The sequence below is a fragment of the Hoplias malabaricus genome, chromosome 3 (genome assembly GCF_029633855.1).
Source record: "Hoplias malabaricus isolate fHopMal1 chromosome 3, fHopMal1.hap1, whole genome shotgun sequence".
Lineage (NCBI taxonomy): Eukaryota > Metazoa > Chordata > Actinopteri > Characiformes > Erythrinidae > Hoplias > Hoplias malabaricus.
This window is the reverse complement of record NC_089802.1, coordinates 658,924-663,978: the sequence shown is the minus strand read 5'-3', so window position 1 is coordinate 663,978 and position 5,055 is coordinate 658,924.

Sequence of the window (5,055 nt, the reverse complement as noted above, 5' to 3'; positions counted from 1 at the left end):
TTATTCTGTACATATACATAGCAGCCCACTTATTGATTTGATGGCATGATTCATATTAAATTTACATTCACCATGCATCCTGGCAACCACTGGTGGTGCTGTTTCATTTTGTACCTAAATAAGAGCTACATAAACAGTGCTGCAGAATTTTGTAGGTGAATTTTATACAGGATTTTGGAGCGTATGGTTCGGCCTGATATTAGGTTTTGGGCTAGGTTTAGGGTTAGAGTTTGGTTTAGTGTTAGGTTTAGGCGTAGGGTTATGGTTTGATGTAGAGCTACAGGCAGATTTAAGAATGGTTTGAAAAATTATTAATCATCATTCCATAAACGTAGCACAAAACCTGGGGATGGACTTTTAGTCAAATATGTACAAATAGTTATTGAGACCAGACTGTGTTTTTTCAAAGGTATCGCTCAAGTATTGAGACATTGTAAAATAACTACTAAATTATAAATCCTGAACTAGAGTAGCAGTAAAACGTAGCACTGGATATGAAACCTTTGAAAGCAGAACCTGCTACATTCACTCTCTCCCGCCTCAGTTATATCCCAGCTGTTGGGTATCAGTCGGCGGACACACAGCAGACAGTGACCTTGAGCTTTGAGTGGTGCTTTGTACAGTAGAAAGCTGCTCTCAGGGCGAGCTGAATCTGACCCTCCCCACATTGCTACACAGCATAACAAGAGAAAGAGAGCATTAAAGATCCACAATGGACCACAAATGCAACCAGAAAGCTATGTTATTGCTATAGGATTTACAGCAGCAGTGTGTCTGACTGACAAGCGTAGGGTCTTTCTCTAACCAACAGAGACATATGCCGAGTCTAACGGGAACCAGAGTCAAAAACCGTCTGCCTGATTTGTGGATTTGTGCGTAATGTGACCTAAGGCTGTTAGGATTGCATTAAATTAAAGCAAACTGAAAAGTCATTTACTGCAACTTTTGCTTCTTCTTTTTTTTTTGATCCAGTGGTCACAGTGAGAGCATCTGTCGAACTACAAAACACAGAACATTCCGGTAGACAAAGGACTTCACGTTGTCTGCAGGGAGTGGGGTTTACACAGCCCAAGTCAATATGCTGCATTTTGGATGAACAGGCTCCAGAGGAATTAAAAAAAAGAAGTTATGAGGGAAAAGTAAATGGCTTGGGGTGATTCGGGCTAAAACAAGAGGGATTAGGTTCTGCTTGTCCACTTTTATTGATCGGAAATTATCTCTCTTTCAAACCAATAAATGTCAGAGAGATGTAGAGCAGGCCTTCAATAAAGTCTCTGATTTTATACGAAGGAATCTGGTTTTGAGCACATTTACTGTCTCTGCAAATCTGGTTTTCTTCACAAAGGACAGCCGTCGTGGACATTCAGCCACAATCGCTTTCCTGCCTCAGTGTACTTTCATTTTCATGGTTTGTCCACCTTGGGTCTTTTGTGCATGTCTTGAATCATAACAAAAAAAAGAGAAGGTCATGCTTCGGACAACCTCCTCCTAGTCCTTTTTCTTTGGATTTCTATTTCTATTGCAAGGGTTTTCTGAATTTTCATATCTTTAAGTGGATCATGCAACTAGAAGAACTGAAAGCTGAGGATTTTATCTAAGAATATATAGACGTATATAGGCATGGTCCACTTTGTGAAATTGGCTCTTTCAGAAAGCCACAGTTTCTGGATCCATCCAGCCGTTGCTGGAAGAAATATACAGCAGAAGTACGATTCCATAAAGATGCTCCTGGATTTATAGGACTAAGACAAGTGCACTACATGGAGGGAGAGTATTCCCGCCTGGGCCTTTGACCACCTCCCAAACACAGATTTACAACCTCAGTGACATAGCTGATTACATTCGGACACTGAGGAGAATTGGACAGTTTTTTTTCCTCTCACTTGCTTGTTCACCTTTTATAGCAGGAGTGGACCATAGATGCATGGCCTTGTCTGCTCCCACTTGGGAGAAGAGTGTCTAGACCCGGACATGACTCCCCGTGCCACAGTAACTTGATGGAGGCCAACAGGCCCACTCGGGCAAGTTTTGCTTCATAAATAACGCAGGCAGGCTGATGGGAAAGCCACACAGAGGAGCTGGTGTATCTCTGCGGAGGAGAACTATTGAGACATTGCCATGACCCCTGAAATGTCAAGAGGCCTGCGGAAGCCTCTCGACTCCTTCCCTCTGGTTACGACAAATTTGTGAGCTGTTCTGCTCGTCACTTTGTGGCCAAGCCGTGTACACACAGAGTTCAGCCAAACCCAACGCACCCTCAACGCAAGCTCTCGGGTCTCGTTTGACCTCACGGTTGAAATTTGGGTATGGCTTTCTCGCTGTGGCATGCTTCACAGCATCTTGAGTTGCTCAATGTCCTTTGGACTTGCAACAAACGAGGCACTTTTCCATCCTTTTCCCAACAGAATTGAGAGGCCCAAGACATTAACCAAGTAAATAAAGTGAAATCAAAGACAACACTGCCTGACACTGTCAGTCAATAAATCAGGGACATTTTCTTGACCAGAAACTGTGAATGCGGGCTGGAGAAAAACAGCAGGAGGATCCTTTTTCTCAAATGTGGGGTTGCTTATGATTCCTTTAGTGTCGTGCAGAGAAAAGAAACCATTCTAAAGAAATGTACGAGTGGAAAGGAAGACTTGTTTGACGATGGCAGTGGGCCTCAAAATATGTCGGTGCTCCACCCAGATTTCTGCCTGTCTGTCTGCCACCCTTCCTCGCAGAAATGCATAGGATCTTATATACTTTAGACACAAAGCCCATCTCAGTGACATAAACCAGATGGACACTCCACTAGGACTCCACATTGTGGTTTCACACACACCACATGGCCGCACACTCACTCCACCCAGCGCCTGCTTCCTGGCAACTGAGAGGCGGCTCACTCCCATTTGTCTTCTCACAACTTGGATGGGTCTTTCGGAGAAAGGGGGTTCGCTTCGCGAGATTGATGATCCATGGCCAATTACTGGCTTAGCCTCCAAGACTCACAAAGAAAAGAAGAACTTTAGATGTAAACATACTGTAGACAGACATGGAGGCAGGGAATACCTGTGGGGCAAAAAAGTGGAAGTGCTTTTGCTGACAGTCTTCCCCCAGCTGTCAGGAGGGTCGCGTACCTCTTGTACTTTTTGAGGTTAAATATTTCACCAGTTCAAATTCTTTGGGGCAAAGGCAGACAGCCTGTTTTTCACTAAGTCTCTGAAGAAGAGACCACTAGACAATCCCTTTAACTAATTCCATTCAGTCGGCTGATCCTGGTATTCCGCAATGGTGCCATCCGGGTGGAGAGGGAGGGGTCTTGTAGACCCTGAAAGTTGACGAGGTTTGGGGCGCCAGCCTGGGGCTTGTTAGCCAAATTCTGACAACTAAGATACTGCCCTTGAAAATCAATTACAAACACAGGAACGTCATCAACGCATCTGTTCCTGCTTGCCAGTTTGGGGAACTGTCTGTCTTTGCCTTGTTTATCATCTCAAGCTGTTGCAGTTGAAATGACCATCCCTTCAAGGTTTAATGCCGCTGCTGAAACCCAGAAGACACGGCACATAAATCAGCAGGGGTGATGACAGGTCATGGTGTCTTTGCTCATTGCGTATGGTCAGTTTACTGCAGCAGTTGTGTGTTTTTCATTGCAGCAGCTTAGCGCTGATCCCGTCTGTGCTGGACAATAGTAAAAAATGACATTGCCTCGCTTTAAAAGGGACACGGAGGAGGCTGCAGGGAATAGGGTTTACACTTAGCGATGTCTATTAATGGCACCTCAGGCTTGAGCTTGCACAACCTGGGGCCCAGAGTTACTCTCAATTGTTTCAGTATGTCACCTTTGCACCGCTGAGTGCCAGAGTCTGCTGTTTACATTAACAAGTAAGAGCAAATTCCCCGACAGCCTCGCTCTGCTATGAGACACATTTCTGTGCACTGCACCAATTTCGCAGTGACCCAGACAACTGCAGAGAGTTTCAGCATGCACTCAGACATCAGTCTTACTAACGAGCACTTTTCCCATTTGGACAGGGTTGTGTTTTTTCAACTGTAATCAAGGTACAGCTGAAATGTGACGTTTCAAATTAATGAAAACAAATAAGGTCAACTAAAAGAAATGCTGTCGTATTTAACTGACCACGGGATGGTCTCACAGAGGTCTCATTTATGACGGGCAACACAGAGAAGGAATATAACTGAATATATTATACATTTTTATTGACCTTTGTTTTTATTGATTTATTATTCACTGTGTACATTGACTGTCAAAACTTGGAAACACTTTGGTTTCAACACTTTGATTATTTACTTGTTTACTTGTTAAATTATTTACTTGTTTATTTATCTATGTATTTATTTATTTATTTATTGGAATATTAATGAAAAAACATATTTTTATTTTTCCTGTTATGATATGAGCTAAGAATTTCACGAACCAGAAGAAGCATTGCATTTCCACCAACTTAATTGTGTGTGACAGAAAACAAAGGCCGCTGTGTTAAAAGTGGTCAAGATGAGTGTGGGTACGTGGGTAGTTAGATCCTTTATTGCCATTGTGCCTTTTAGCGAGATTCAGTGTGCAATTCCTAGTTAAAACAATAATACACAATAAAATATTTATTCGTTTGTTCATTCCTTTGTTCATTCGTTCATATTCTTTAACCATTTCATCCTGATGAGGGTCATGATTGGTGTAGAGTCTATCCTAAATCATTCAGCGCAATACAGGTATACACCCTGGGCAGAGCACTTACACACACACACAAACACACACACACAAACACACACACACAAACACACACACACAAACACACACACTCAGTATGCAATGGTATATGATTATAATGGAAATGTGTACAAGTGTGTAAAGTACATGCAGTATATACAGCAGTGTGCAGTGCCCTGAAGTGTACTATGGGAAAAATTCAGGGTACAGTAGAGTTTGGCATGTCCATTATATGTGACATTTCTGTCAGTAAAAAATATAGGTGTGCACAGTGTTCACTGAATATTTAGGAGATAAATTAGGAGACATCTGCAGTGTCAGATGTATGGAGGTAATTATGTCGC